The sequence below is a fragment of the Meles meles genome, chromosome 3 (genome assembly GCF_922984935.1).
Source record: "Meles meles chromosome 3, mMelMel3.1 paternal haplotype, whole genome shotgun sequence".
NCBI classification, from domain to species: domain Eukaryota; kingdom Metazoa; phylum Chordata; class Mammalia; order Carnivora; family Mustelidae; genus Meles; species Meles meles.
The window spans coordinates 40696709-40721169 of record NC_060068.1 but is presented as its reverse complement, the minus strand read 5'-3'; the positions used below and the strand labels follow the sequence as shown (position 1 = coordinate 40721169).

The following is a 24461-nucleotide window of genomic DNA, read 5'->3' as shown; positions in this document are numbered from 1 at the left end:
ATCTCTGTTTTAGCTATAGCAATATGCATGTTGGATTGGAGAGGCATGGGGTAGAAGCTGGACTTTGGAAGTAGCTATGGGTATATTGTAATTTTTCCAGATGCAAGGTGAAGAAGGGTAGAACCTCAGTCCTAACCCTCTGAGGTAATGAAAAAGAACATGAGCAAGCATGATGAAAAAATACATTTTTTATTGTAAAAGGAACCATCCCAAGTGTTCTACAGACAGGATTTAATCCTTATGTCAACGCTGAGCAACAAGTGCTATTATTTACTTCTAATTTATAGATGGAGAAGTTCAGGCAGAGAAGGGTTAAATAAACCATTTCTATGCACTGACTGTGTGTGTTTCCTCAAAATTCATATGTCAAAACCCTAATCCCCACTGCGATGGTATTTGGAGGTGAGGTCTTTGGGTGGTGACTAGGTGCAGGGAGGTCATGAGAGTAGAGCCCCCATGACAAGAAGAAGAGAAGTCCAGAGTTCCCTCTTTCCCTCATGTGAGATACAGCAAGAAGACAGCCCTAGGGAAACCAGGAAGAGAGCCCTCACCAAGATCCATACTGACCCCTGCTGTCAGACTTCTGGCCTCAAGTACTGTGAGAAATAAATGTTTGTTGTTTAAGCCCCCCCAACCTGGAGTATTTTTCTTACAGCAGCCTGAGCTAACATATTGCTCAAGGTCATATTGCTAGTAAGTGGTAGAGTCAGGATTTTAACTAGCTCTGACTCTTGTCTCCTTTCCCCACATCTCTAAATCTAAAGGGGCTGGAAAGAACCAGCTTTTCATCTCCCCCTTTGTCTTGTGGGACATTCTCCACGTCACAGTCACTTCCAGAATGGGGTTATGTTCCCTGTTCCCCTTTCTGGAGCTAAGGGGGAAATGAAAGTAAATTGATTAGTCCAGGGATACCAATGATGGGAGCCTGTGTTTCTGATTAAAGAAGGGTTGTTGATGTAAGCCACAAGAACCCTTGAAGGTGAGATAGGACAAACATGTATGTAATAAGGCTGTTCTAAACCTTGTAAAGTTATTTTTTTTAAATATTTTATTTATTTACTTTAGAAAGAGAGTCAAGGGATAAGGGATAGAGGGAGAGGGGGACAGAGTCTTAAGCAGATTCCACACCAAGCACAGAGCCTGATGCAGGGCTTGATCTCATGACCCTGAGATCATGACTTGAGCCTAAATCAGATACAACCAACTGCACCACCCAGGCGCCCCTTTGTAAAGTCATCTTAATGCACTTTATACCTTGGATCATGATCCGAGTATCTCACTGTATCACAGTGAGCTCGAATTCAGATTCTATGGTTCTCTTCCACATTCTAGCTGTCAAAAGCTGATTTTTGAAAAAAGTGGAATGTTTAGGTATAAACATATAAAAAGAGAATGTTTTGGTATAAAGTCCTCTTGTTTTAGATGCAGTTTTATCAGAATTCAGCTGTAATATTGGAAATCATGAAGATAGAACATTTTTCTTCTGTGTTTTTCTTCTTTCCAAAGACTTGATCCAAGGGCTAGGGAAAAGTGGTCTAGGATTCAACAAGCACAGCTAGCAAATTCGCAGCTTCTGCGTGTGTATACACTAGTTGTAAGGAAACATTGTTGACTTCTGATAGTTGCCTTTCACTGCGTATTTTTACATCCATCACCCCAGATGGTTACAATGGCTCGCTGAATTATCTTCTCAATTGGGATTTTACCTTGAAACTCTCAGCCCTTTTCTTGGATTTCTGAGAGCCTGGGGCTTATACTTCCTTCTTGCTACATGATTATAGGAATTCAATTTTTATTTGGTCTTAAACATCTTTCCTTTCTGCTCTCTGACCATATATTTTTACTAATGTCTTTAAAAAGCTTTCCTTCTTTTTTGGGTAGCATGAATAACACTTTTATTTCATTCAAAAATAGTAGTTTATTTTTAATACAAATCTTTGAGCACAAAATTGCTCAGGTATTAACAATGATTTTGGTCCTCTCTGAATCAACTGTTACAGAGAATTATTTCTAATCCAAGAAATTATGATGATATTGCATTCTATCATAGGAACTGCAACAGTACAGGACAAAGGCAAGGAAGTAAAGAATCCGGACCACCTGGGTGGCTCAGTTGGTTAAGCATCTGTCTTCAGCCGACGTCATGATCCCAGAGTCCAAGGATCGAACCCCACATCAGGCTCCCTGTTCTGCAGGGAGTCTGCTTCTCTCTCCTCACCCCATTCGTGCTTGCTCTCTCTCTCTCTCTCTCTCAAATAAATAAATAAAAACTTAAAAATAGAAAGCAAAGACCCAAGGGGAGTGACATGTCCTCATTAGAAGGAGTGTTAGTAATTGGTATGATCAGAGATCAAACCAAATTAATATATTTTGCAAAAGATAACACATATTTGTAGATTGCCTTCACCCCTTGCCTTAGGGGGAAAACTAATTTTCTCTTTTGATGTATTTAAACAAAGTTATGTGACCACCAGTAACAAAATGTTTCCTCTCTCGGTAACTTACAGGGGAAAAGACAGGATTCAGACTTTTGATGCATTCGTGTGGGTGTGAACCAGCTTCCCTTACCCACTGTCTGACCGGCTTTCCATCAGAGTGCTGCCATATTAAAGGCAGAAAACCCTTTAGTTTGCTGGCATGGATTTTTAGCATCGTTACATGGAAGCCTCCTGATTGGGTGCTTTTGTTAGTCCCCACCTGGTGCAAAGGGAAAACATGAATCTGACATTTGGAAACATGAGATAGCTGTTCTATTTTATATACTGTGAAAGTTTATGTACACATACACACACATGCACACCAGAGGCACATTGTGTGATGTGGAATGAAATCTTTAATGAAAAATGTTATATTGACATGGTGCAGGCATGTGTGTGTGTGTGTGTGTGTGTGTGTGTTGGTGTTGGTGGTGGTGAAGGCATACTATTCCAGCCTACTGGGATTTTTATGTAAAGAGAGGTTATTTATATGTGGTTGGTGTTTGGAATGTGACTCTCTTGCCAAGTCCTCTAGTTGGTTAGCTTATTTCCCGGGTAATATAATTAGAAAAGCAAACCCCATAGAATTTAAGGTGTTACACAGCTCTTCAGCTCCGAGTGAGAAATCACTTTACATGAGACAAGAATATATTCATTTGTATTCCAAGCAGAGATGGAAAAATATCTTATAAATGTTTAATCCACCAAGTGGCATTTATTATCCTGAGCTATTGTCCCGGGTCAGGCTGCATTTTATACGTGTTTCTTCTCCATTTGGAAGGGAAGCTACTGTGATGTGGAAGATAGAGCAACCCCCCCTTCCCCACCCCACCCTCCGGCCAGTCCCAACCTTGAGAAATACCAGAATGATGGGTTTTAATGAGGGGGTAAAATTACCGGAGTTTATTCTTATTCACATCCTTTTCTACCAGTGAGCTTCACTGAAGCAAAATAAATTTTTCTTTTTCCATCCCAACAGTGAACTCAAAATGTATTCTAAACTGAAAGAACACACACACACACACACACACACATATTTTAGTTAGAGTATTTTTTTAAAAGATTTATTTATTTATTATTTGAAAGAGAGACAGTGAGAGAGAGCATGAGAGGGGCAAGGTCAGAGGGAGAAGCAGACTCCCCGTGGAGTGGGGAGCTGGATGCAGGGCTCAATCTCGGGACTCCGGGATCATGATCTGAGCCGAAGGCAGTCACTTAACCAACTGAGCCACCCAAGCGCCCCTAGTTAGAGTATATTTTAAAACAGAACATATTAGGGGCGCCTGGGTGGCTCAGTGGGTTAAGCCGCTGCCTTCGGCTCAGGTCATGATCTCAGGTCCTGGGATCGAGTCCCGCATCGGGCTCTCTGCTTGGCAGGGAGCCTGCTTCCCTCTCTCTCTCTGCCTGCCTCTCTATCTACCTGTGATCTCTCTCTGTCAAATAAATAAATAAAATCTTTAAAAAAAAAAAAAAAAAGAAAGTTTCTCTCCCCCCCCAACCCCTGCCCCATGCTCCCTCCCTCTCTCTCTCTGAAAAAGGAAAAAAAAATAGTTGAGTGGCTAAAATTCTTTTAAACGCTGTCCTACACCAATTTCTCTATTGTGATTGAGTGACTTAGGGTGTAATATGGAGCGAATATACTTATTCAGGCTTTTCGCAGAGAATGGAGGAGGGTTTCTCTGGGAACATAACTGAAGGAGGAGCCAGGATGAATATGTCCAGCCTGAAATGCCTTGTCGAGTGATTCTGCCCCTGCCGCTCCTTCTGTGAACCATGATGTCTGCGGCCGTGAGAGAAACATGCTTTTGTTAGAGGGAGGCTTTCCTAAAAAGAGCATTGTTATAAAATAGCATTTGGCAGTAAAACTCAATTTGTGGTGAAATATGTTTAAAATTGTACTGATGAAAGTTCCCTGGGCATCCGGGGTTACGACATTCTTCTCTGAGGCAGAAGGTCAGAATTTCAGTGGTGCCAGAAATTAGGACCTACTGAAGTGTCAGGTCATGGGAATGGCCTGGTCCACAGTAGGAAGGGGAACCCCCGATGGCCCAGAGCACCTTTGATGTTTTGCCCCCAGCGGGCTCTGCCTCACCTCTACTTCTGACCTTAGCTGGAATAACCTTCTAACTAACCTAATTGGTGGTCCAGTACGCCTCTCCTGCTGGCTGCCTCCAATTCAAATGAGAATGGCTGGATAATTAAGTCCTTTCTTAGCTGCCTCAAGCTTGGCCTTTGTGACCCTGCAGATTCCCTGTGCCATCATCCCCCAAGTTCTCTGGGCTGGATTTTTGGCATCCTTCCACTGAGGTCTCCTTGTTGGGTGCTTTTGTTAGCCCCCGCTCTGTGCCAAGCAAACAGCTCCCTTAACACTGGACATGCCCGAATGATTAAAGCACCATAAATCACATCCCATCGTGGCCTTATACTTGACTGCCTCCTCCCCATACCTTGTTCACCCGCTGCGACCCCGTCAGAACAGCAGTTCTTCACACCAATTCTTAGCAAGGTTATTTACTTGGCATGCCCAATGAGACTGTGCCTTATGGAGTACATTCTCGGCTTTGAGATATGCCTGAGAGGGCAACTTTTCAGCTGCTAAAAGAATTAACCTTTTAGCTGAAGATGGCCCTTATTGCTGGCTGTGCCTTCATAGGCACGTCTATGACCATTTAAGAATGTCGCTGTGGCACGCGGAGGCTTTCACATTCCCCACTCTGTTTCGCTAGTCGGAGGGGCCAGGAGGCGACCGTCTTTGCCAGCTGTGTCCTTCAGTGTGCCACTTTATTTTAAAAACGCCTCTGTAGACTTACCTCGGTTATTTATGGAAATCGGAGCAAAGAGTGACAGCGATCATCAGAATCCACTCATCATTTCAGACCTCATTTGGCTGAGTTCAACCCACCGTCTGGCTCCTAGAGGGGAGGAGAAGAAGTCAGTGGGTCAGGCAGCGGTCTCATGAGACTCTCAGGATATTGAGATCCTTGGGTGGGAGAGAAGCTGTTTCTTAGTTTTATAACGGTGTACTGAGTGGTTTAGACAGATCCCATAGGGATCTCTAGGCTCAGCCCAGGGTAGGTGTTCCACAAATTCTAATTCCCCTTAATGGTTCTTGCCTTATTTGTGTGTGTCTGTTGGACAGCAACTCAATACTGCTTGTGTCCCAAATAGTCACCGTTGCTGAACTTCCTCTGTCCACGTTAGATACACGCAGAAAGGGCGGCCCTCTTACAACCTTAAACACCACCCTTCTCTCCTCTTCTTCTCCTTTTGTCCCCGTGTATTTTCATTTTCTTCTTTCTTGTTCCTCCTTGCTTCTCCATCGTGGGGTGGAGAACTGGGCCCCACTGGATGGCATTGAGCAAGGAGGACGAGAGATGGCAGCAAGAAGTAGGCGAAAGGCACAGCTGCAGAATCTTTATATTCAAAACGTACCTCTTGAACGTGGATCAAGTGGTAGTTGTACTTTGCCCTCCCTTGGCTGACACCAGAGGATAGCACCGTGATTGCGGCCCGCGAAGGGGGAGCGGGAAGATTGAACAGAGCAGACTCTGGGTCCCCTCGGACACAAAATACAAAAACAGCAATTTCAGAAAAATACTGCATGACACATTCTGCGCATGGAATTCTACATTGTTCCCCTGGAGCCCGGACTTAAAAAGGGACGCAGGCCCTTTGGCTCCTCTGGGCTTGCGTCTGCCCCGCCACAGCAAAGCGGGGTCGCAGAATGGAAGGTTTGCAGGGAGGAGGGAAGGCCCAGCCCGTGGAAGGAAGAAATGACAGCCTCACACGGCTGTGCGGAAGGAATTGCACAGGGGGCTGCCTGTGGATTCATCTGAAATTCTGCCAGTTATTGCCCCAAACGAGATGGTTCTCGTGCTCAGATAAAACAATCACTGTGGGGCGCCTGGGTGGCTCAGTGGGTTAAGCCGCTGCCTTTGGCTCAGGTCATGATCTCAGGGTCCTGGGATCGAGTCCTGCGTCGGGCTCTCTGCTCAGCAGGGAGCCTGCTTCCCTCTCTCTCTCTCTCTCCCTGCCTGCCTCTCTGTCTACTTGTGATCTCTCTGTTAAATAAATAAATAAAGTCTTTAAAAAAAAATCACTGTGAATAGCCTATTCAAGGATCTATCGAAAAAGATAGTTCATGGGTAGGAAGTTGTCAAATCTTTGGCTTCTGCTGCTGTTTATAGTAGAATCAGGAACAGGACTGTGTAGAATGGAACCCCAAGTGATCGCATTTTAATTTCAGCAGATTGCCACTGTGCAGCGAGCACTCTGAGAGCTCCTTGCTCTCCTGAGTCCTGAATCTTGGAAGGCAAGAGGTCGTCGCCAGGACACAGATCGTGGAGGCAGAGTCGAGTCCCGGCTTCCTCTCTGGATCTCAGTTGTCCCTGAGCTTTGGCAAATTGGAATACTGACAACCACAGCAGAGGATTTTTGAGATGATTAATTTCAATTATGCACGTTTAAAGTCAGCCCCTCCCTGGCGTGTGACTTGTACCTCTATGCACAATGTATGTTTCTCCTTTTTTTCTTCACTTTTCCTGAACCAGTAGGAAAGACCACAAGTAGAGGCAACACAGTTTTTTAAGGCAGTTTGAGCTCTGCCAAAGTAACCGAGGCTGCTGTTCTCAGACTTTCATGAAATCTTCCCTGAAAGCTCACTATAAAACAGATACAGGGGAACTTGGGGAGGGGGCCTGGGGTTGCCACTGTTTAGTCCCTCCAGCGGCATTTCCCCTGTGACCTGGGAGCAGAACCCCCCATTCCTCAGGTAGAGTGACCCTTTTGTTGTGTACTAAAATGTATTCCCAGGTATCTCCATGAGCTACTCCAACCCCGGGCCACTCCTAATTTATTAGAATTACTTGTTCTGCCCTAACTTGCTTGTGTATCTGAGATATTTTAACGTGTCACACACCAGATTCATAAAGAATATGTCAAGGGGCGCCTGAGTGGCTCAGTGGGTTAAACATCTGCCTTTGGCTCAGGTCATGATTTCGGGGTCCTGGGATCAAGTCTGGCATCAGGCTCCTTGCTCAGCGGAGCATCAGCTTCTCCCTCTGTCTCTACCTCTCTCTCTGCCTGCGCTTTCTCTTTCTCCTCTCTCTGACAAATAAATAAATAAAATCTTAAAAAAAAAAAAAAAAGAAGGACTATATCAGAACTCTTACCACACATTCTCTCCGAAACCAAAGGGAGAGAAGCACACGCCTAGGGGATTCTGAAAAGCATCAAGTGCTTGGACCTGGGATATTTCCTTGAGGGCATTCCATTTTTTTTTTTTAAGATTTTATTTATTTATCAGAGAGAGATCACAAGTAGGCAGAGAGGCAGGCAGAGAGAGTGAGAGGGAAGCAGGCTCCCTTCAGAGCAGAGAGCCCGACGTGGGACTCAATCCCAGGACCCTGAGATCATGACCCAAGCCGAAGGCAGCGGCTTAAACCACTGAGCCGCCCAGGCGCCCCGAGGGCATTCCATTTTTAAACAATGTGAGCCAGCTATCAGCACATTTCTCCAGGACTGTTGCTTGTCTTTGAGTATACTCCGACACCTGAGGTCAAGGTGAGCAGAAGATTTACTGGTAGGTAGTGCATTTCCTGCTGATAATTTATAAACGATAGATTTTAGTGGAAAGTTATGGAAAATTTTTCTTGAATAACTGAGTTCCCTTATAGGTGTTTACTGATGCTTAACTCAGTGGAACATCAGTACCCAGAATATTAAACCCTTTTTACACAATCAGATTGTACACGTATGCATACTAATGAGGTGTGAATGTGGGATGTTTATCTTCTTCCTGAGGGTTATAAATTCTTTTGGCAGGTACTGTCTCTTTCTATTTTACCGTATAATATGTGCCCGGAGGCAACTATTCTTTGCCAGAGTGCATCCTCCAAACAGCAGAAATCAATGAGGTTAAAGAACTTCCTGAAATGTGTGTCTCAAATACGCTGCATTTCCCCCTCACTGGTAAGTGTACCAACCAGTCAGTGGCTGTCCTTCAGCTGTTATATTTATCATATGGATTTTCAGGATAGATCCTCTATTTTATGATCATTTAAAGAAGAAAAATGAAAATTGGTAGAGTATTGAATACCATACTTTGTTTTTGATTTGGGACAAATACTTAAATGGCTTATGCAAGAGACAAATTTTATTTTGTTTCATTTTATTTTATTTAGATTTATTTATTTGAGAGAGAGAGAGAGAGAGGTGGGAGGGGCAGAGGCAGAGGGAGAGAGACTCGCAAACAGACTTCCCGCTGAGCATAGAGCCCAGTGTGGGCCTTGATTCCAGAACCCTGAGACCCATGAACCCAGCCCAAATCAAGAGCTGAACACTTAACCAGCTGAGCCACCCAGGTGACCCCGGAGCCAAATTTTAATGCTCAGCTGCCGTTGACAATATTTTGAATTCTGAAAAATGTCCTTATGCTGTCACTGTATTTGGCTTTCGTTAATTTGTTTTGCTTTGGCCCATCTGGTTGTATCTGTGAACTGGAGTAAAGGTCTTGGTTACCAGTTCCTTCAATGCTTCCAACCCAATCTGTGTCAGGCAATTTACTGAGAGGTCATACCTTTGGACTAGAATTGTTAGGTGGGAGAGCACTCATCCTATTCTTAATCTCAGGAGGGGAGTGGTCCTCGGTTAGAGAGAGAGAAGGAATAAGAGGAAGAAGGAGAAGAAAAACTTTTCTGCATCTGCATTTTCTGAATACTGGGCCCCATAGGACTCCATCACCTGTTTGCAAGTGGTCAGTGCTTTTTTGTGGACAGGGAGGTCCACATCCACAGGTATGGTTCTGTTGTATTTTGGGGTCATCTTTACAAATTTGGAAGCCATGGTATGCCTTAGCCTCTCATGATTTAGTAACAGATGCTTCATAATTGCTGTGAGGTGTCCAAGGTTGGGCTCCCACAGTGGTGGTGGGGGCTGTGTGCTTCCTACGACAGTACATCTGTTTGACATACTGGTTATTTGCTCCCTCCACTCTGCTAACCACAGTGGCTCTCAGCCCTTCTATGTGAAACCAAGAGAAGTGATTTGAATGAAAATGAATATTAATAATCTATCCCATAGGTGGCTGCTGGCTGTAATTCATTCTGAGTAAGGCTCGCAAGGACTCTGAGCACATGCCTGAGAGTCTTCAGACATACGACGAATTCTGTCACACAAAAGCAGCTCTGCCCAACCACACGGCAGCGGGCTTCCGTGTATATCTGCCTCTGTCAGTTTTAAGAACGTCATTTTCCTGGATCTGGTATCACCCAAGATAAGCATGCCATCATAATTCTGTCACAGTGGTGGATTTCAGGGTGTGGTGGTGTTATATCCCGACCACGAGTGGCCCTGTGTTCTGAACAAAGGTCTGACGGTGATTGTAGACATTATCTTCATGTTGAAGATGAGTCACTTGGAAGTGGCATGGGAATAGTGCCTGCTATTATTATACACGCAGGCATATGCCTGTGTATCCAAATTGCATGCTTGGGGAAAAAGTACATGTTGTTTTCGTTTTCTGAGGTTGCTTCAGAAATTAGGAAAGACAAGTAGAGGTTGGCTCAGTTTAGGAGCAAAGAGATAGGTTCCCTGGTGATGGGGCATTAATCATTGAAGAGGATCCCAGGAGGAGCTGGGAAAGGTACTGCCAGAAGACCTGGGAGGGACACAGGCAGGGAGAGGGCTATCCTCTCTGTGTCTCATGGCCCCAGGGGAGCCTTGTACTCTCCCGTCTCTTTTTTTTTTTTTTTAAGATTTTATTTATTTACTTGACAGAAAGAGATCACAAGTAGGCAGAGAGGCAGGCAGAGAGAGAGAGAGGGAAGCAGGCCCCCTGTTGAGCAGAGAGCCCGATGCGGGACTCGATCCCAGGACCCTGAGATCATGACCTGAGCCGAAGGCAGCGGCTTAACCCACTGAGCCACCCAGGTGCCCCTACTCTCCCGTCTCTTCAGGGCCCAGGTTGGCAATTGTTTTTCTTCAAGGTGAGAAGGAAGCGTGTAGAACAGAAAAAACAGGGCAGGGAGGTGCAAGCAACAGGGAGAAATCTGAAGGTAAGTCTTTGCAGGTTGTTAAAGGCCCAAGAGTTTGTGTGGTGGGCAGCTTGAGGCCCTGAGGGGATTCCAGGCCCCTGCAACAGGGCAGGCAGCGGGAACAATAAAGACGACTTAGATAGCAGCAGCAACAATGACACCACGGGCAGTTGACATTTATGTGACAGTTCCTGGGTGTTGGTTACTGTGGTTAGCCCTTGACCTGCATAATCTTATTTACTACTGTGGGCACAGAAAGATAATATTATGCCCACTCTACAAATGAGGAAATTGAAGTGTAGAGGGGTTAAATTGCTTGCTTAAGGTAATAACAATAATTTAAATTTAATCAAAAAGGAACCAAATTGCTTTGGGGTGTTTGTAACTCTACAGTGGTTTTTTTTGTTTGTTTGTTTGTTTGTTTTTGTTTTTCTTGGAAGAGTAAAGCATTTGACTCCAATCTCAGCTTACCTTAGAGTCATTTGTGGACCCCACTTTAAAAACTGGTGCCTGGGGCGCCTGGGTGGCTCAGTGGGTTAAGCCTCTGACTTCGGCTCAGGTCATGATCTCAGGGTCCTGGGATTGAGTCCTGCATCGGGCTCTCTGCTCAGCAGGGAGCCTGCTTCCCTCTCTCTCTCTCTCTCTCTACCTGCCTCTCTATCTACTTGTGATCTCTCTCTGTCAAATAAATAAATAAAATCTTTAAAAAAAAAACAAAAGTGGTGCCTGATCCTATCTCCCAGACATTTTAAAAATTATTATTATGTTATGTTAGTCACCAAACAGTAAATCATTAGTTTTTGATACAGTGTCCCATGATTCATTGTTTGCATTAACACCCAGTGCTCCATGCAATATGTGCCCTCCTTAATACCCATCACCAGGCTATCCTGTCCCCCCACCCAGATCCCCTCTAAAACCCTCATTTTGTTTCCCAGAGTCCATAGTCTCTCATGGTTTGTCTCCCCATCTGATCTCCCTGCCCTTCGTTTTTCCCTTCCTTTTCCATTGTCCTCCATGCTGTTCCTTATGTACCACACATAAGTGAAACCATATTATAATTGACTTTCTCTGCTTGACTTATTTCATTTAGCATAAGCTCCTCCAGTCCCATCCAAGTTAGTGCAAAAGTTAGGTATTAGTCCTTTCTGATGGCTGAGTAATATCCTATTGTGTATATGAACCACGTCTTTTTTATCCATTCATCTGTTGAAGAGCTTCTTGGCTCCTTCCACAGTTTGGCGACTGTGGCCATTGCTGCTATGAACATTGGGGTACAGATGGCCCTTCTTTTCACTACATCTGTATCTTTGGGGTAAATACCCAATAGTGCAATTGTAGGGTCATCGGGTAGCTCTATTTTTTTTTTCTTTTCCCCATTTTATTTATTTTTTCAGTGTAACAGTATTCATTCTTTTTGCACAACACCCAGTGCTCCATGCAAAACGTGCCCTTCCCATTACCCACCACCTGTTCCCCCAGCCTCCCACCCCTGACCCTTCAAAACCCTCAGGTTGTTTTCCAGAGTTCATAGTCTCTTATGGTTCGCCTCCCCTTCCAAGATTTTTTTTTTTTTAATAAACATATAATGTATTTTTATCCCCAGGGGTACAGGTCTGTGAATCGCCAGGTTTACACACTTCACAGCACTCACGATAGCACATACCCTCCCCAATGGAATACTATGCAGCCATCAAAAGAAATGAAATCTTGCCATTTGCGACGACGTGGATGGAACTAGAGCGTATCATGCTTAGTGAAATAAGTCAATCAGAGAAAGACAACTATCATATGATCTCCCTGATATGAGGACATGGAGAAGCAACATGGGGGGTTAGGGGGATAGGAGAAGAATAAATGAAACAAGATGGGATTGGGAGGGAGACAAACCATAAATGATTCTTAATCTCACAAAACAAACTGGGGGTTGCTGGGGGGAGGTGGGATTGGGTAGCTCTATTTTTAACTTTCTGAGGAAACTCCACACTGTTTTCCAAAGTGGCTGCACCAACTGGCATTCCTGCCAATAATGTAAGAGGGTTCTCCTTTCTCCACAGCCTCTCCATTTTTTGTTTCTTGCCTTGTCAATTTTTGCCATTCTAACTGATGTAAGGTGGTATCTCAATGTGGTTTTGATTTGAATTTCCCTGATGGCTAATGATGTTGAACATTTTTCATGTGTCTGTTAGTCAATTGTATTTCTTCATTGGAGAAGTGTCTGTTCGTGTCTTCTGCTCATTTTTTTGGACTTGATTATTATTTTTTGGGTATTGAGTTTGAGAAGTTCTTTACAGATCTTGGATATCAGCCTTATATTTGCATATCATTGGAAATATCTTCTTACATTCTGTGGGCTGTCTCTTAGTTTTGGTGACTGTTTCCTTTGTTGTGCAGAAGCTTTTTAATCTTGTTGAAGTCCCAATAGTTCATTTTTGCTTTTGTTTCTCTCACCTTTGGAGATGTGTCTTGAAAGAAGTTGCTGTGGCCAATGTTGAAGAGGTTAATGCCTATGTTCTCCTCTAGGATTTTGATGGATTCCTGCCTCACGTTGAGGTCTTTCAACCATTTAGAGTTTATCTTTGTGTATGGTGTAAGCAAATGGTCGAGTTTCATTCTTCTGTATATATCTGTCCAATTTTCCCAGCACCATTTACTGAAGAGACTGTCTTTCTTCCATTGGATATTTTTTTCCTGCCTTGTCAAAGATTATTTGACCATAGAGTTGAGGGTCTATATCTGGGCTCTCCATTCTGCTCCATTTTGTATGGAACCAGAAAAGTTCCCAGACATTCTTTCATTGATCTGAGGTGTGATTGGGAGTTTCCAGAAGTCCCCGGGAGGTTCTAATGTGAGGGTTGATGTTGCAAACCCCTGCTCTAGAGTAGGTTCTCCTCTGGTTTTTCGCTAGACTTTCATTTGATTCCACCATTTAATTTAATCATAACTCTGAACTCTGTGTTTATGTTCTGATCATGTGTTTGGTCTGTCCTTCCTAGCAGAATTCAGAGCCCATTCCCATATCCCCAGCATCCCATTTAATGCTAGATAAATGTAAATGAGTAAGTATCATCCTTCTGTAAAAATAGTTAATCACCAGTCAGAGTGTATCCTTGCTTCAGTTTTTAAAACCAGCATTTCATACTTTTATTGAAAGAGTAATTTATTTAAAGGGGTGTGGGGTCCTGGCAGTTTCTCCTCATATGGGACCACATAAGATGGTCAGACGGAGGAGGTGATGAGGAGGAAGAGAAAGACCAGGATCCCAGTGAGGTCAGTGGTGTGGAACTGTGTTCCTGAGAGTAACACCCATTACACAAGATTTCTCAGGATGAGATTTGGGCTTTAATATTTGGTTTAGAATGGCATTTTAAGGTTTGATCTAATATTTGATTCAAACTCTTACATCTGTGTAGATAAGGAACCCTGATGGAAGGGTGGTTGAAGACAACCTGGGTAGGGAACTTTTGGTTTCTCCAGCTGTGCAGGGAGAGACTTTGCCTTCCCCCAGGCAAGCTGGTATGGGCTGAACTGGGCTGACTGGGACAGGGGATGGTCAGAAGCAAGACTCTCCGGTGTCTGCTTTAGTTCTGGGCTGGGTGATGAATACAAGCAAAAGGTATCTTGCAGCCTGCAGAATAATTCAGGCCCCAACAGCTCATCAATCTGCTATTGCATTGCAGAGCAAAAATTTAATACATAATAAATAATTTCTCACTAACTCAAAAGGAATGAAAATTTCTTTGTAAGAATATTTCCTATTTTAAAGGTAACCATCATCCCACCATTAATGCTTGATCATAGACTAATTTGAAATCCAAATACTAGAGATTTAAATTGAAATTCAACTCATAAAATGAAATGATTAACTTGGTAAGTTGTGATTTCTGCATGCAGCTCCAATACGTACAAAGACAGGATGTGGAGGAGGAACTGGAAGTAATGCTGAGTGGGAGATACATCAAGTCAGGGTATGAGTTTATACAATGAGTGTCATGAACTATTTTAGATGTTATTTAGTCGGCATTTTAGTAATACTTAGTATGTACCAGGCACTTTTTATGAGCACAGTATAAATATTAACTCATTAAGTCATCATATCAACTCTGTGAAATAGATATTATTGGCATCATTCCTATTTTCCAAATAAGAAACCACAGGGTGCCTGGGTGGCTTGTCAGTTAAATGTCTGCCTTCGGCTCAGGTCATGATCTCAGGATCGTGGGATCAAGTCCCACATTGGGCTCTCTGCTCAGCAACCAGTCTGCTTCTCCCTCTGCCTCTGTGATCTCTCTCTCTCAAATAAATAAAATCTTTTTTTTTTTGTTTTTTTAATTTATTTTATTTATTTTTTTAATTTGTTTATTTACAGCATAACAGTGTTCAAAAAAAAAAAAAAAAAAGAACCGGAGGTTAAGTGGCTTGTCAAAGATCACATGACATGTATGGGATATAACCAGAACTCAAACCTCAGGCTCGGGCTCCAGAGCCTTCAAACCTAAGTACTATGTATCTCACCTCTCAGGGAAAATGCCTCCCAGATTCACATGCTCTCTCGTTAAAGCTGAGAGATTGCTTCCTATTGAAAGAGACCATTCCTGTCAGTTCATCTGAAAATGTCCCATGCCTGGGCACCTTGATGGCTCAGCAGGTTAAGCCTCTGCCTTTGGCTCAGGTCATGATCTCAGGGTCCTAGGATCGAGTCCCGCATCGGGCTCTCTGCTCAGTGGGGAGCCTGCTTCCCCCTCTCTCTCTGCCTGCCTCTGCCTACTTGTGATCTCTCTCCGTCAAATAAATAAATAAAATCTTAAAAAAAAAAAAAAGAAAGAAAATGTCCCATGCCTGAGATGAAATCTGTAAGATTTCTAAACAGGGACATGTGGCATCATAGGTTCATTCTGAGGGAATGGCCATCGTGGCTATTAGACACATACTCATTGGATCAGCCCCTCCCTCCACGGTGGGAGTGATGAAGACCAGAACGGTGAACTCACACATGTGTTTGCAGGTGTGCCAAAGGAGAAAGGAAACATGGATGGGATGCATACAGAAAACAGGTCCTCTAGGAAGTGGGCTGAGTATGTGGCAAGTGGAGACGTGCCTTTCTTTATATATTTCCTGTGCTGCAAAAGTTTGTTTTTCTTTTTCAATATGGTGCAAATGCTAATTTCATAATATTTTCAGCAAAAAGGGCTCTCACCCTGTGACTATGTCTGTTGGGGTGAGACCGGAGTCAGGGAGCCTAGGTGGCCTTGGCCGTGATACATGGAGAAGTTGTGAGTGTCTGAGAGGAGAGAGAGCAGATGAGGACAGGAGGGTTCTTGGGTTTGGGGCCGGTAAGGAGAAGTAACCTTGAGTCATCCGTGACCTGTGAGTTCTACCTTGTTGGGCTGCACACCTGCCAATGGGAAGGTGAGATGTACATGGCAGGTGGACATACTAGTGGTGAAAGAGCAGAGAGAGGCTGAATAGACCCTGGAGAAGGGGGCACACACAGGTCAGGATACATTACATCGCTGTGTGTATATATACTCCCGCAGGGCTCAATGGCGTCTGCAAAAGGGAGAGAACTGAGGTGCATGGTCTTCGTGCCATTGCTCCTCGATGCAAACACACATGTTTGACTCTGAAGTCTGGACAGACCTTATTTTGACAACTTGCCCATAGGAAATGTGCATGACATTAAAAAAAAATATTTACTTATTTTAGGAGGAGAGAGCAAGAATGAGGAGAGCACGGGGCACAGGGGCAGAGGGAGAAAGAGAGAGTTTTAAGCAGACTCTGCACCGAGCTTGGAGCCTGAAGGGGGCTCGATCTCATGACCCTGACTGAGATCATGACCTGAGCCAAAAACCAAGAGTCAGACACTTAACTGACTGCGTCACCCAGGCATCTCCAAGCTGGCAAATTTTTGTTTATCCCCATGTCTATAAGTCTAATAGAAAAATGAGGTGTCATGAATTAAAATACATATGATTACTTTTTAAAGCTATGGTTAATCAGATCATGACAGAATTAAGTGAATACATTTAAACCCTTATTAATGTTTCTAATGCTAAGCAGTTACAGTTAAAATCAATATTTTTCTCAAAGTAATGACTCTAGGTACTGGATTGTATCATTTAAGCATAAAACTTTCTGTGATAAATATGCATTGGGAAATGATTTTACATCTAACTTTCCTTTTAGGAAAAGTGGAGAAGTTAAAAGGTTTGGCAAAGTCACATACAGTAATTTCTTAATTTATGTAGAAATAAATTTTTTGTCAATAATTAATATGTGTTTAAAACCCAGTAAAAGTATGAACTCTCTAATACTGTATGAATTCTAAGAGACCAAGAAAAATGATTATTCATCAACTATTGCATTCATGTTGATTCCAACTAGGAATTTATATTTAGAATTGTCAAAATTATGATAGGGTGGAGTTGTGTATTTTATAAGCTGTAATACTTTGGGTCCCCTCATGAAAGTCATGTGTCAGCACTAATAAGAATATCCTTTTAAAATGGAGCTTAACCAATTTTTATCATTCTTTCTATTCTGTGTTTCCCTAAGTGGGTCTCAAGTATAAGTTCTTTCTGTCCGCAGGTAAAGAGGAATTTGGAAAGTTCGTTTAGTGCAATAATTAAGAGTGTGAGCTCTAGAGACAGACTCCATAGATTCTAGTCCTAGTTCCACTGTTTACTAGCTGCATGGCCTTGGGGAAATTATGTACTCTGTGTGTATCACAGTTTCCTAGTGTGTAAAAGGGGGAATGAAAGCAGTACCAACCTCTATAGACATGGAAGTCATACATGAGTCACTAGATAAAGCAATTAGGACAGTGCATACATATAGTAAATGTTCACCTAATGCTGGATACCATTATTAGTCAAAAGCTAATGACTAAGAACAGCTTTTGACTACTAATAATACCTCAACATCTTTGACTTGGAATCTTGGAATAATGTGATTTTAAGGCCTATTATGAAAGACTAAAAAGAGAACGGTGCAGCTTACTCTCATGGAGTGCTTTCTCTGTGGCAGGCTCTTTTCTGAGTACTTCAAATGTACTCTTTTAGTCTGTCAAGAAATAAGGAATAAAAAGGAATTAATAGCCATAGAAAAAGTGCCTTACATAAACATAATGGAGAAGAATAGAGATCCCATATGTTGGCATGAGAGACGGGTCTTGATAGGAGGATGGCCTTGGGTACAGCTTCCCAGCAGCACAGCCCCGAGAGACACTGCTGATTGGTGTCTCCAGATCCGTGAGATCAGAATCCAGCCTTTTGTGAAAGATTTCTGATGGAAAGATTTCCATCATGGAAAGCTTAAAGGATCCTCCAAGTAGGGTCAGTGTTGACTCGTATTGTCCTGCATATCAGACAGTGGCCACTAGAGGGAGCACTGCCCACGTTTGCGCTTGAGGACTAGGTTGGCTCTTCTGTATGTGGACATCTCCAGATTTCACTTAGAACTCTAGGGCAGTCCTTCTACCAGGAAACGTACCTGCCCAGTACAGAGACTGCCCTATTCCATGTGTACATCCTTCCTTTTCTCACAATACTCCAGCACATCTGAGACCAGAAAAGGTGGTATGGCCCCAATCCCTCAAAGGGGTGGCTGTGTTACAGTGGGGCTGCAGTGAACAGCAATGGGACAGCAATTAATGCTCCCCACATTGCATTAATATTTGGTGTATATTTGAGCTTGCTTCAGAGAATTTTTTTAAAAGCGTACTATGTCCTATAGCAAGACAGAGGAGGTAGATTCTTTACAGGTTTCCCTACATCCTTGCGAACCTAGGCAAGTCATGTTACTTGTTTTCTTCATCTTGAAGATGAAGATGAAGATGAAGCTTATAAGATGATGCTAAAAGTTTCTAACAGTCACAAATACGTTGTGCCTTAGAACTCAATTTGATAGTTTTGAAAGCTCACAGAAGATCAGGGTTACATTTTTGAAGCAAGGTTGTCATATAGGGTTATGATTTGCAGATTGGCAAGGATAAGCACTGACAAAAGTAAAACAACTTTTGGGGACAGGGACGACAAGCTGGTCAAGGAAGGAAAACCTATAGTCAGGAGAACAGGAACAAGATGGAGAGTCCTGGAGAATGTGATTAAGGTCCTTACCCTCTGGTGACATCAGGCAAGGGTTTCAAAATCTTTGTGCCTTGCGTAGCTTTGCAGGGTGATTTTTGTTTGTGGACAAAACAGTAATTTGCAACTTTTTTATGATTTTTTTTAGGTTCTTTGATTTCCTTAACCCTGAGAACTTCAAGAATAGAAAGGTAAGCATCGAGTACCTGCACAAAAAGAAAAAGACAGGAAGGGTTGGCAGAAATAGTTCTTTTTTTTAGCTTTCCCAGTGCTTGGTTCTGGGATGTAGTCATTTACAAATCCAGGCCCACTTTCTTTAGGGAGGAATGGAGTGAAGACATATTCATCACTCCTTGTGGACTGTGGTGATAGCTGTATGAGGGGTACATAGAACTGTGACCTTGAAGAAAACCAAGGACTAGAAATAGGTCTCAGGGGATAGATGTCAGCAGTAGCAACTGGGACTCTCCCAGCTTCTGTGCATCAGAATCAAACCACCCTCTCACTGATTTCTCTTCTTGAAAACATAAAAAATGTGTATTAACCTCATTAGTTTATTTCTTCCTCAGAATCATAAAATGGAGCCTGCATCTAATTATGTTCTCTTACATAGGGATATATTTTTTATAAATTTAAAAACACTTTTTGGGGGGCATTGGCTTTAGCATATTCCTGTATCTTTTGATATATAATATTCACTCTTTAGATTTTTCACATTTTCATAGTACTTTTAAAAATAAGAACAGGAGATAAAAATATTTGTAGAGGGATGTTTCCTTGATGAGGTGGAAATATCTTTTTCATTTTCTTACCCTTAGTAGTTAGGTCCAAACAACTCAACAACTTAATAGCCACTTGAAAAAAACAATACACATGAATTAAAAATTTAAAAAAAATTCTTAAAAACCCACAGTTACTTACTAATGAGATATGTGTATCTGTTTGGCAATTCCCAGATTCTCAAACTTTGAAATCAGACTGAACCACCTTCGTCCTATTCCATGTTGATTTTCATGAAACACTTGCTTTTTATCAGAGCAAAAACCCAAAACTCAGTTTTGCAAAGATGTGACTCTCATGAAAAGCAATGTAGTGTGACCTAATGTCAAAGGATGGACTATCTCAAGCTAGGAGTTTGTGCTGTGTCTGAAAGATATCAAATATTATAATATTTTCCTCAGAAATTTAAGATGTCTGAGATGAGTGTGGTGTCCCAGGGTGTCTTGGTGCACACTTTGGGAACTGTAACTTTTAAGGTTAGATGGTGGAACTGTAAAAAGTGGAATTTAGAACAATTCCACTGTAGTAGAGAGTTAGTTAAAAAACTAACAACTTCTCCGTTGCCTGTCACTTTCCAGATGGTGGAAAGTTGAGAAATTACAGTTTGAGCAACCAGGAAGGCAGGTGTGATACTGGCAGGGAGAAAGGAGGATGGTTCTCTTGGGAAGGGGCTGAGGAAAAAAATCTCAGCTCATATTGGCTCAAGGAACATAGGGAAGGTCCTAGAAAAGATAATTTTAACCCACATCTTAAAAAATTAGTATTTGAATAGATTTAGGTGACCAGGTCTCTGATTTATCTGATACTGTCTTCAAGATAGGATTAGAACATCTAGCTCTAATACTGTATCTGTGGGAAAGTACAATCTGTGTTAAGTTGGTTCTTTTGCATTCTGGTTTTCTGTAATGCACTGTGGTTAAAATGTGGAGCATCTGTCTAGTATTATTGGTTTTTCAATATACTAATGCTGAGTTATGTTTATAGCATAATCTAGAATGCATAGAGAATCTCCTTCAGGTGAATGCTTCTGGTCATTAGAATATAAAAATGCAGATTTATTTCTAGGCATCTGTAAAGTCTCCAGGCCTATTAATACATGCATATTTCCCATTAAAGTCCTAGTGATGTTATATACATAAGTTTCTGCCCTCCATTAAAAACAAAACAAACCCTCTTCCTTATCTATCTTTTAGACAAGATGGGGAAAAAAAAAAACAACCAGAAAATATGAAGACCAAAATATCACAAAATACAGCAGATATGGTTTAAAGACTGTTAGCTTAATGGTCATGTTAATATGGAACACCAAAATTAGGCTTAACTTCACTTCAAGTCGACGTTAGAATGAGGCTGTCTTCTCCCTGCAGGGGTAGGCCCAGCACAATTCATGCCATGGGAGTAGAGGAAAATATGCGCTTTTCTCAGATAAAGTCTGCCTACCAAAGAGGGATGGGGTGAGCATGTCTCTTACGATCCACGCCCTAGCAGTCTCTAGGAGGAGTGTGAGTCTGGGCCAGCAAATGATCAGGGATTACACTGATTAGGACCCTTCATAGGAGGGACATGCTGGGAACAGGTAAGAAAAATTCGCAGTCACATCTGAGAATTACCGGCAAGGGCTCAGGGAGTCCCTATTTGGGGCTGAAATCGTCCTGTGGGTTTTTGAGACTTCCAATCCATGACTCAGCGTCTTCAAGAGTTAAGTTTGGGAATCCTTGCTTTAACAATTCCAGACTTTTACAGAAAGCAGCTGTGTATCTCATCTTTTGTTTAGGGTGGTAAGGACCTACGCAATCTAACCCAGAAAAAGAACAAGCTCTGGTTGCAAATAATGGACAAGAAATGGGAATGGCTAACCCTGGCTTATAAAAATGGCGACCATGCTGGGCGCCTGAGTGGCTCAGTGATTAAGCATTTGCCTTCAGCTCAGATCATGATCTCAGGGTCCTGGGATCGAGCCCTACATCAGGCTCCCTGCTCAGTGAGAAGCCTGCTTCTCCCTCTCCCACTCCCCCCTGCTTGCGTTCCCTTTCTCGCTGTCTCTGTGAAATAAATAAATAAAATCTTAAAAAAAACAAAAATGGCGACCACGCGATCCCACGTTAATGACGCCAAGGGCATGCCATCTTTCCCATAGAAAGGCCGGCCTGCTGGCCTTGTCCCAACGCTCATTAAGAGCACCGGACTCTGCACTGAGCGCACACCCCAGCGCCTGGGCGCAGGCTCACTAGGCTCCTCCCCGCGCATGCGGCAACCGGGGAGGGCGAGGCATTCAGTGCGCATGCTCACTCCAGGCACCAGACTCCGGGGGCTCTGGTAGGGGCACCAAAGGCGGTTCGCTGCCTCATTTGTGACTCGGTTTAAATTAGGTCTCTTTTTCAAAATCAAAGCACCCCGGCTGGGGAGAAGGATGAGTTCGTATCATGAAAACAGTTTGTAAGGTGTAAAGCAGTTCAAGAAGCTCTAGAACCCCGGGCACCGGGAACATCGGGGTCTCAAGTGAAGAATTGAGGGCACTTTACCGGAGGAGTATGTCCACGCCTGGAGTAGGAGCCCAAGGTGAGAAGCAGAATTTGTCACTAGCCGCTAAGACTTGATAAGGAAAGCGGTAGCAGTCCAGGTATTTGTCTTTCTTTACATCTCGTTTTAAGTGAACGTCTTTAAAAACGTACAGAGGCTAAGAATACTATTTCAAATAACTTTTAGTAGACTTGATATTGAGGTTTTTATTATTTTTGTCTTCTCGTTTGGGTGGAAAGGATTACTGAGTAGCCCAAGTGTCCCTTCTATCGTCTTCCCCTTTTTCTTAGGTTCATTTCACCACACTTAAAGCAATACTGGGCATATAAAATTTGGTGCCCAAAACTTTGGATCCTCTCTTTCTGATCACAGCATATCCAAATATTAGACAAAGTATCTGAGCAAAAACCATGTATCTTTCTTTTTTTTTTCTTTTTTAAATATTTCATCCATTTATTTGACAGACAGAGATCACACGAAGGCGGAGAGATGGGGAAGCAGGCTCCCTGCTGAGCAGAGAGCCCGAATCGGGACTTGATCCCAGGACCCTGAGATCATGGCAGAGGCTTAACCCCCTGAGCCACCCAGGCGCCCCCCAAAAACCATGTATCTTAAGTGTGGACTTTTCTGTCTCAAATGCATATAATGAAAATGTAAGTCCATAATAGTGGGAGTGAGGGTTTATAGAAACTGAAATACCAGATATAGAGCCATGATGATTCTTCCAGATAAATCGAGAGACAGTGAATCGATTTCATTAAAGAAATGATGACACTTTTAAAAGGGATTTACTTAATTAAATGCTTTAAAAGTCTTATTTAAGGTAACGGAGGTAAGAGCTACTAGGTTATTACCTGGGAGAGTCCATTTGTATGGGCAAGAGTTGCCAGAGTGCAGGGTCGCTACCAGCAGGAAGGATTGGAGGCTTTGCTACGTAGATTTGAATAGGGTGGCAGTTAATTCTGGAACGTGGAGGGCAGAGTCTGACGCAGAGCTTGACCTACGGCGAGGGGGCTGGGAAGGAGCTGGGAGGAACAGAGGCTGCATGGAGCACAGCTGAAAGAACTTCACTTCCCCTCCTCGCTGGTCAATGACACACAAAATCAAGCATGAAAACAGGAAAAAGTGGTTTTGAAGCTGAGGCGGTCCTAGCCACCCACGATCACTTTGAAAAACTTTCAGCATTCACCTCAGGAAATGACCCTTCACATTTCTTCTTCACATGCTGGCTGGCGGCCCAGAAGTGGGGGATCAAGGAAGATGATTATAAAATTCAGAACTTGCTTGTGTAAGGCCTGAGTCGTTTGCAGGCTTAATATTAAATTCGTTCAGTGTTGTGGCGGGGGTGGAGGCGATGGGGAGGAGTGTGAAGGCCAGTTGTCATGATGGTGATGTTTTTTAGTTTTGAAAGGAGGGCTTAGAAGGTATTGTAGAAAGGCTTTAATTAAAGAGTTTATTTTGACAAACTGAAACACATTAAAAAATTCTTCAACTTTGACGTATTTATGACACAATTTGGGGTCAGGTGGGTGGAAGTGTTAAATCTGTGGGGTACTGGGTGCTCAGGAGGCTATCTGAGTCACCAAAGATTAACTTGAGATAAACTCCTTCCACCATCCAGTCCAACTAATGTACTTGGTGGTTGTGGAAGTCCTGTCTTAGGGAAGTTCATTTTCTAAAAATCTCAGCACAACTTCATAGAATCCTCAAGACTAGCACCCGAGTTATTTGTCTTGGCATCTGAAAGGCCTGAAACAATGGCATTGTTAGGTTGTCTTGCAGGCTAAGATGTGGGATCTATACCAGGTGCCACAGAAATTCATCTCTTGCTGGATTCAAATGACTATAATTGCAAAGTTTCCAGGTCCCTGTGGATCTAAAGGTAGTTATAAGTCATAGGATTTCTTTGGATCAATTTTTTAGAAGTTTAATAGAAACCACTTTCCGCCAAGTGAAATGGGACATTTTTAATCATTGGGTCAAACTGGCCACCTGGAATAGTGATATCTTATTGAACGAGTTAGCATTTCTGTTTAGTTTACCTTGAGCCCTAACTGCCTTTGGCTGAAAGTGATGACTAAAAGCCCTTCTGTGAGCTTGTGATTGGCCCATTGAGGTATCCACTTGTGCAAATGCCTGCATTCATCAGTAAATCTGTCTGAAATCATGGCTCTGGATTTGGCAGGATAGCCCTGACTTCCATGTGGCTTCAGGACATAGGTTCTGTGCATGTGGGAAGCACTCTCACTCTTGGCTCATGCCATGGAGTCGTGAATCCTTTCCTTCCAGGATTCTGACCAAATGACCAAACTCCAGGTTTCCTTTAAGCAAAATTCCAGCCTATCTGCATGAACTTTGGACACTTCTTACTGAATGTTCAGACTTTGGTTTGCCTGTGAGTTGCAAGGCTGCACATGCTGGTGACTGGGATAAGAAGAGGGAACTTGGGACTGGCATCGAAAGGGATGTGGAAGGTTATATTAAAGTCGACTCAAGACTTTTGCAGTGAAGCCTTAGAAGAGAGAGTTAGCTAAAGGAAAATGGAGAGGATAAGGAAGAGGAAGTGG

At 42.9% G+C, this 24461-nt stretch overlaps 1 long non-coding RNA gene across 1 annotated transcript; it reads right to left on the bottom strand.

Moving 5' to 3' along the window:
- Positions 1-4096: 4096 nt before the first annotated feature.
- LOC123937983 lies at positions 4097-22839 on the bottom strand. Its single transcript, XR_006817646.1, has 4 exons — positions 22749-22839; positions 17510-17572; positions 5288-5389; positions 4097-4257 (listed from the first exon to the last, which is right to left on the bottom strand). It is a non-coding gene; the product is annotated as an uncharacterized LOC123937983 (long non-coding RNA).
- Between the last annotated feature and the right edge of the window lie 1622 nt (positions 22840-24461).